Source organism: Macrobrachium rosenbergii, chromosome 8 (genome assembly GCF_040412425.1).
Source record: "Macrobrachium rosenbergii isolate ZJJX-2024 chromosome 8, ASM4041242v1, whole genome shotgun sequence".
In the NCBI taxonomy this organism is placed as follows: domain Eukaryota; kingdom Metazoa; phylum Arthropoda; class Malacostraca; order Decapoda; family Palaemonidae; genus Macrobrachium; species Macrobrachium rosenbergii.
Genome location: NC_089748.1, coordinates 76,129,150 through 76,138,950, shown reverse-complemented (window position 1 = coordinate 76,138,950; position 9,801 = coordinate 76,129,150).

The following is a 9,801-nucleotide window of genomic DNA, read 5'->3' as shown; positions in this document are numbered from 1 at the left end:
TAGAATACTCAAATAAATCGGTTGAGTGGAAATTCTTGTAAGAGGGAGGTCTCTCGCAACCCCTTGCGATAGGTTTCATCACGCCCCGCCCTTATCCCAACACCCACTCCCCGCCCGCCCATAATTCTTTAACCCCTCAACTCTGGGGTGGACATTAAATTTGCTTGTCCCGTCAGCTTTATTATCAAAGTATTATATAAGTATAGATCAGGAAAATCCATTTAGATACATAAATGTGCTTTAGTTCTTCCTGACAGTTTAACACCTGCCTGTTTGCTATTGTTCGGTAATAATGAATCGGGAAACAAAGTGCACCTGCAACATTTTGGTTACATCTGCTTGCGGGAAGTTTCTGCTTTGTCGGTATCTTGTCATTACGATTTTGCTGGCGAGTTTATATTAAGCGAATTTTCGTAGATTTCTCACTGGGCAGTTTCCAGTTTGAATCAAAAAAAAAAAAAAAAAAAAAAAAAAAAACGAAAATTAAAAGAAAGACAAGCCACATCTATTGAATGTTGACGTAGTTCATTTTCATTCTGGGTATGTTCCCCACAAGTGTTTCTGTTATTCAGTGTTAAATTACTCGCTCATTCAATACGTTATCTTCTCAGAACAATGGTTCATATGCTCGATTCGATCGTTTTTACAATATCTAAAACGTTAAACAAATGATAAACAGCGCAGTTTTAGATTAGTATTCTTCCCGTGCCTCCCTGCACGTAACGTACCGCACTCAGGTTTATTTTTTATTATTGGCATTGTTGACGTTTTTTAATATCAATTTTAGTTTTGCGTTCTCAGTGCCCCAACGTTTCTTTTCGATCATTTTACGCTTAAAATATGTTTGAGATTTATCACGTTCATCACTTGTGAAACCTTGTAATTTTGAAGCGATCGTAAGATTACAATGTTTTGTCTATTGATTTTGTTTTTCCACCTATGAACTTTGTACATTTTTTCCTTGTTAGTAAAGGCGTAACTTAACCCACAAGAGCGAAAAATGTTCTTGAACATACAGAAATTACTAATCTGTTGCTGTATTGGAGTTATATCTTTGACATTAATTATACAAGTAGAACTAAATACTACATAAGGTTAGGTTAGATTTTTCTTCTCACATGCCTACCTTCCGACTCAGTATATTAATAACGGTGCTATTACAGTATAATTTCCGTAGTTTCTCTCGTCCGACAGATTCCCTAGATGAAGCGAAAATTTAAAGATTTCAAAGATTCAAAGATTTTGTTATAACCTCTAGCGACCCCTTTCGGGATATGAGAGTTATATTCAAGAAATACAGAAATTACAGAAAAAATATATGAAATATATCAAGATGACGTGGAAAGACAACATACATAGATTCAAATGCCTTACGCTATTCTAAATAAAAGTCAAGGACTTATAGTGCAGTTGTGCCTACATAAAATTTAACAAACTATTTACCAGAGAAGATTATAATTCTTATTTAATGGTCCAGATGTACTAGCTACGTCATCAACACAAGGAATTCAAAATGGGTCTATTATGATTTTTACAAAAATTTGTCAAGATCGCACCTTTCTTTCCGGCTCTTTACATTAAGCAACTGATTAAACTTCATACTCTTTGGACTTGTAAAATAATATCTTTTAATATACATTTCTCTCAGCCCACTAAAGGCTGGACAAGCCAGGGTATAGTGGTATTCGTCAGCCAGATTCTGAGTTCAAGCACTGGAGGTAAAAGAATGAAAAAGTAGGTGATCCCTGAGGTGAATAACAGTTAATTAATTGCTCTAGGTGACAAGGCGAGTGCCTATGATTCCTGGACACCTGACTTCTTTGTATAACAATTCATTTTCTTTCAACATTTTTGGCATCCTCCCCAGCTCTTGGTTGTCCTTAGTCATAATTCATATCTATACCTGGAGAGGTAGCTAACAGTTTTTTAAACTTAAGGTCGTGTTTTTCTTGTCTTTGATACTGTTGTGATTGTCGCTTTTTCTTCTATCTTGGCCTTTGTTTAATTTGATAATTATTTGACAGAATCTTGAGATTCCCGGAAAATTTACTCGTCGAAAAGTATTGTTGTTGAATATTTTTATGTAGATTATATTAATTGATAGGATAACGCCAAAGGGATTTTTACCGAAGAGCGTGATAAGATTAAACGAGCATAGTCATCATTCTCCAGGTGGTGACTTACCTCTATATTTGTTTCTTATTTTTAAGCAGTAACTCTACGAGTTTCATTTTTCACTAATCATTCCTTTTTATAACAAACACTTGAATTCAAAGTTTTGCTTCTTCAAGGAGAATCCAAACCTCCAAATACTCTAAACTGATAGGTTTCGTGAAAGTATAATCTAGTTTTGTGAACCATATTTCTGTATCCTTCCAGCCAAATTTTCTACATCGTTTAATGTTTTCGATTTTTCTGTTTTTGTGCCGGTGTAATTTGACGATTTTAGTTTTGTCCACGATTCGCTTTTCTAGGTCACTTGTTCATATATTCAGTTATAATTTTGAGCAGCCTTGTTTACTGATGAGTGGAGCAACTATCAGTTTAAATACAGTACATATTGTTGCAAAGAAAAATATGTACTGTAACATTTTTGCATTATCTTAGATACATATCCATCTGAAACGTTACACAAACACACACACACACACACACACACACACACATATATATATATATGTATATATATATATATAGATTGGTAACTTCCACTACAGAAAATACATTTGCTTTTCAATTTTTGGCCGAAGAAGAATTTGTACAGCTTATTTTGCATTGTGTACATGTGATTTAATTTTCTGACTAGTTTACTTCGTCGTGTATCTAACTTTTTGTAGTGAATAATAACGGTCTTAAACTCATGCACAATACATATGAAAGAATTTTGCTTGTCTTGTTTGATCGTTTGAGGAAAGTAATGATATTCATGTAAAAAAATTTTTTTTCCTCTAAAAGTAAAACCTTTTTTATAAAGTACGTGTTTGGAATGGTTCTTTAATAGCGTTGATGTACTTGAAGGTCTTTGACTTACATGTATTCTCTCAGGACGTTCATCAAAGATTTATTATTAATGCTCAAGATTATTAAGATTAAATACTAATTCGCTTCAAGTTTGTTAGGGTTAAAGTAAGTAGGTGGACAAGTATCCGTAAAAAACATGACGATTTTTCAGCGAGGTTGTTATTTGCTTTCATTTATTATTTTCTTTGTCCAGACCGTGACTCGGTAATTACAGCATAGACAAACAGTAGTAATTATGTCGGGACATGCTGTTTCATTTCAGAGAAAATTAAACCAGTGCAGTTGAAAGTGGCAATGGGGCTCCAGATATGTAAAGGGAAGTAAATAGAACCCATGAATTATTAAAAGTTAGTAAAACTCTTGACATGTTAGAATAGCGTACCATGAAAAACTAGGGTTGGGGATTGCTTTAAAAAAGGAAAATAGGAAATAAGAAAAAAAGTATTGCTGTTGAAACGGTGAGACTTTTCATTATTCTACTTGAGCCTCCATAATTATATTTTTAAATAAATTCATGTGATAAATATGAAACACTATAGGGTAGTGTACCTGGACTCAAACATTGTCGAATGTAGTTACAAAACAGCTCATGCAAATAATTATAAGAGCAGAATACTTGCTTGCAGCACACAAATAAAACTATGTTATGGTGATGATGATAGTGCAGATGGGAGAGTGAGGATTCCAATAACTCGTACTGGACGTTGCAAGATACTCTTAGTTCAACAAAGCTGTCTAGAAATGTTGGAAATTACTTACCAGATAGTGACTGTGCTAAGCAGTAAAAGATAAGGGGCTTTCTCCACAGTAAAGCCTTCATCACATCTTCCTGGTGAACAGGTTACTTGAGTTCTTCCTTATGATTCTAGAATTTTTAAGTTTGTTTCATTTTTATTCTGGTGTAAACCCGACTTTGAAAGAACGATGGCTTTTCCCCTGCCAGATTCGTTGCCAGAGCATCCATTAAGAACAGTAATATGAGAAGACAGAGCGTTTTCCTCCATGAAAGATATTTACCTGCTATAATTATTGCTCGATCATTTAACATGCTGAATTATAGAGAGCATAGAGTATCATAAGTTACGGAGTAAACAGTTGTTTGATTAATCGTTCTAAGAACAGAAATTCATGGTACCTCTCGCATTAATCAGAGCCAGAATTGCTGCAACGGAAATTGCTTGCTTGGTGACACGAATTAGTTTAGATAAATGTTTGAAGGATATAATACAATCTGTGTAAAGGATATTGTTTAAAATGCGGTTATATGAATAGTAGTGTTTGCTAGAAATTCGGAGCGGTGAGAAAGTCCTAATTCTTTATAGTTGTTTATTTCTTTTTCTGAGAAACCTTTCCGATGATTGCAATGTAACGTATATGATTCCATGTTAGCAATTTTTCTTATTGATTGAAATAACACTATTGGGCAATATTTCCTATGATTATAAGATACAATTCCCATGGACTATAATTTCCCCAAGATAAATACATACAAAACGCAGACACACATATATACAGTATATATAATATATATAGATATATATATTATATATGTATAGATATATATTTTTATATATATGATATATATACACATATGTATATATATATAAATATATACATATACATATGTGTATATATCTATATATATTGTGTGTGTGTGTGTGTGTGTTTGTTGTACGTATTTACTTTAGGGAAATTATGGTCCATGGGAATTGTATCTTATAACCATAGGAAATATTACCCAATAGTGTTATTTCAATCAATAAGAAAAATTGCTAACATGGAATCATTTACGTTACATTGCAATCATCGGAAAAGTTTCATTGAAAAAGAAATAAACACTACAAAGAGTTAGGACTTTCGCACTGCTCCGAATTTCTAGCAAACACTATTCATTCTTGATTTATTACACCAAACTGTCTTTCGAGTGATCGGAGGACGTTCTTAAACATTCCTGGTGAATAACGTGTGGTACAAAGGGAAAAACACATATATGAGTGCAAAAGGAGTATACTAAAGGGTAACCTAAACAGCCATTGAAAGCCAAGCAACCTTAATTAGTAATTAAATTATTAAAAAAGATATAGTCATACCAACGGTATTCTGACATGAGACCTTCAGGTAAAGAGGAAAAAGCCCGCAGAGGCTGATCGATCAATGAAAAATGATATACACAAGCACGCACATATACATAAATACATACATATATACATACATATATATATGTATATATATATATATATATATATATATATATATATATATATATATATATATATATATATATATATATATATATATTATGTCTTTGTCTGTAGGTCACGTGTCAGAATTCGCTTGTTGTGACTGTATCTTGTTTAATAATTTAATTACCAATTAAGGTTGGCTGGTTTTTAATGGCTGTTTAGAGTACCCTTTAGTATACTCCTTTTGCGCTTATATACTGTATGTGTTGTTCCCTTTGCACCACACCTTTATCACCCGAAGTGTTTAAGAACGTCCGCAGATCAGTCGAAAGAGTTTGGTGTAATAAATCAAGATGAAAAACAAGGAATGGAAATAAACAGAAATACAGTATTAAAGGAAAAACAGGGCAGATATTCTGCCAGAAATAGTCTCTTGATGAAGTAGCCTATTGAGGTCTATAGGTCTGTTAGCCATTACATTGAGGGAGTAATAGGGAAGATCTATGATTGGGATAATAAATGGTCTGTGAATGTTCCACTGTTGCTCCCGATGTGCAGTGAAAAAGTTATTTTTGTGACACTAGTTACCAAGGGTATTAGATTTCTGTTGTTTTTGTCCACTTCAGTCTACGTCGAAATACCATCGAGGAAAAATATTATATAGATAATAAAATATCTGGCTGGATGCATAACTATCTATTCCACCAAGAATGCATCGTATTAAATATAAAGGAAAAAAGTGAGAGGTAGTTATTTAAAATTTTTGCCATGTACCTTATACTATATTAGACTGAACTGTTCGCGTTTGTGACTGACCAGCTGGAGAAGGATAACGGACGTACGTCGTAAACATTAAAATTTTTACTGAGATTTTGAAATAACCTTTGAGCTATTTCAGGATTCCTGTAGTTCAGGGAGGGGCTCTCTGTAGGGCGTCATGCCAATTGAATGATGTAGTCGATGCAGCATCGTTACTCGGATGTAATCAATGATTTAGGTTCACTTTACGAACAGAAGACCTCTGCGCCTTTCCCACCATTGTTGGACTCAAGTGGAACCAAAGTTACTAATGTCTATGGTAGTGGGTTGCATATTAATCTTCCATTCTCCTCTGGGCCCGAAGAAACTTGTGCCTATTTTTTTTATCTCTGACATTATTTTTGGATGGATCCTGTACTTCCGGTATTGTTTAGGATCAGGGATTCGTAGGTGATTTAGGATAAATTTTATTGCCGTGTTCTGGGCAACAATGTAATTTATAGTTTTCTTTTACTTATGATATTTGATGGCCCTGTCATCATCCCCGTTGTTGATCACGTTATCGGTCTGCTATTGACCGTTTTAACTTGTTCGTTATTGGGCCATCATATAGTTTTGTTATTGGTTCTGTTGCCCGGGAAATTTTGGTACGTTATCCATTCATATGTGTGATATTTGTGAACAACCGTAATATTCTGTATTTTGTCAGTTATCATATGTTTTTATTCATCGACCTATGTTATTTTATGTGTTATTTCATCAGTTATAGTATTTTGTAATATACTAGTGCTGTCATTCTGTTCACTGAGGTTAATATGTTCCGTTTCCCTAATGTCCCTGTTATATTATATGTGTATGACTAAGTTATATGATGATTAACAGTCATGATATTCAGTCTGATCATGCATTTATTACCTTCTCTAGTAAGAGCCATTTTTTTCTGTCCATGAAGAATATGATATACAAACTGTTAATAATCATGTATTCTTGCCCATGACGGAACATGTTAGCCCCTGTTACTGTATCCTTTATGGCCACGCAATCCTTAAGGTCATGTTGGTCGTCTACTGTCGATATTGTTATTCTCTTGGTCATGTTTTATTGTTCTTATAAGTATACCTTAGTTTTACCAGACCACTGAGCTGATTAACAGCTCTCCTAGGGCTGGCCCGAAGGATTAGACTTATTTTACGTGGCTAAGAACCAATTGGTTACTTAGCAACGGGACCTACAGCTTATTGTGGAATCCGAGCCACATTATAGCGAGAAATGAATTTCTATCACCAGAAATACATTCCTCTAATAACTCTTCATCAGCCGGCCGGGGTAATTGAACTCCGGCCCATCGAGTGACAGTCTGAATATTGTTCTTATAAGTTCATGCTAATCTGTTCATTAATGACCATGATGTTCTGTTAATAAGCTGCTAAATTATCGCGTCAGCTAAGGACCACAAAATAATTCTGCTCATTATATGCCACGTCACCCTGTCCTTTACAGTCTCCTGCCCAGCATGCGCCATCCTATCCAGCGACTGTATCCTATCAGTTATAATCCTTTATTTGTATGTTAAAAGCAGAGGTATTTCTCTGTTATAAGCTCTTATTTTGTCCACGTACTTTTCGTTTATTATCCGCGTTATCCTATGAGATGGTGGCTACATTAACCTAGCCAATGATGGCGATGTTGTCTTATTTACTATCGATCAACACTGTATAGGCTGCTGGATTCTTTTACCGGGTGAGTCGAGATGTCTATTGAGGAACCTGTCATCGCTGCTACGATTGGTCATGTAACTCTATCGCATTTTTGGCCGTATTACTTGTTCTTCTAAGGGAGACATGACCTTGTCTCATTGGCCTTGAGCTGTAGTTCTTAACGTGTCTCTTATCGGAGGTGGTATTCAGTTGGTTATTATTTATTTTACCCGGCATATTGTAAGCTGTGCTATTATTTTCTGGTGAACTAACCTTTCCCTCCTTGCCAACTAAGCTTTTTTAATATTCTTTATACTAATTACTTATAAAGCATTGTTTCAACACACTTTATGCGAGTTACAGTTGCGTCGTACATAAGATTATTACCGTTTAATGATGAGGTTGCGTGGAAATTGTTTGTAAATTTCTTTCTCATAATCGATATATGTAACATTTGCCATTTTAAATAAATAATCTCTCTCTCTCTCTCTCTCTCTCTCTCTCTCTCTCTCTCTCTCTCTCTCTCTCTCTCTCGTTTGAAATACTAATTTGTCAAAGGTTTTGTATATAATCATTAGTTTTATATTAGCCGTTTTATACTGTACACCCAGCAATACGTTGTCGCCCCCCTGAACACGAACACACTTCGTCCTTCACCCCTTCTTGCATGCATTCTCAATTTCCCTAGACAATAAGACTCTTCCTTTCCAAAACCTCTTTCACACCATGTATCCAAGCCTTTCTAGCAAGAAATTGACTTCTTTAATAACAGCAAAGCAAAGCAAAGGAAAGGAAAGCAAAGCAGGGGTAGGCCTATCTATTGAAATTGGGAGTACCGCGTTACTGTAGTAGCAAATGTTCTTCACTCTTTGCTGGAATTGATTGTGGCTTGTAATAATGGATATTATTGCACATTCTTGTGAACAAACCAAAAAGGCAGTTTATATCCTAATGCTCATTTGTAAAAAAAAAAAAAAGGAAAAGCACTAAGAAATAGTCTAAAATAAAGTTAAAAGCAAATAGATAAATAAAAAATTAGTCAGCACAGGTGTTCGGAAACTAAATAAGTTGAAGCAGTGGTGCTAGGTACCTGAAGTATATAGTATTACAGCTGTTTTTGTAACTAAGAACAGCAACATTCGCATATAACTATGCAATATACAGAATGAAGATCCTCTGGTACTGGGTGGTATGGGATCGTGGTACCTCAACAAAGTATGGAGGATGACGCTGCGTAGAACTTGTGTCGCAACGGATACCAAATTATCTGTTGAGCGGTCGCTTAAGAAATAATTATACTTTTGCAACATATGTTCTCTTTCCTGTGGAATGATTTATAGGAATACACGATGTATCAGTACATAGACAGAATCTTTAAGTATAATTCTACCAATGAGCTGTACTGTACATCAGTAACTCGTTGGACGAGTCGGTAGAGTTCTCGGATAACACTCCGCTAGGCCCGAGTTCGAGTCTCCGGCCGGCCAATGAAGAATGAGAGGAATTTATTTCCGGTAATAGAAATTCATTTCTCGGTATGTGGTTCGGATTCCACAATAAGTTGTAGGTCCCGTTGCTAGGTAACCAATTGGTTCTTAGCCACGTAAAATAAATCTAATCCCTCGGGTCAGCCCTAGGAGAGCTGTTAATCAGCTCAGTGCAGTGGTCTGGTTAAACTAAGATATACTTAACTTTGTACTGTACATCGCTTTGGGGGAGCAGAGAACTAGATCGACTTAGCAGTCATTTTTCTGGAGTTCAGCCAAATCCCACAGCATATGACCAGTTTTGAATTTAGGAGAAGCAAGACGGCGTGGATAGTTGCACCTGAAATAGCACGGTATCCCGTGGAACACTAGGCATGATAGGTCTTCCCTCACTGCAAGCACTGCCAACAACTGTTACTGATAGTGCTTTCAGTGAGAGTAGATTTATCAGTATGTTCCGCTTACGTGCATACACGTATAGACAGATAAATCGATAGGTAGATAGAACCAAGTCAAGGGCAGCATGGAAGTCAGTGTTAAATACGTTCGAACTCGTGTTGCCAAGTTAGTATGAAAAGCAGGTAGTTGCGTTTCGCAGGTCATCACAAGAACATAATTGCTTCCCTTATGCATACTAGAAATATTTTCAGAATA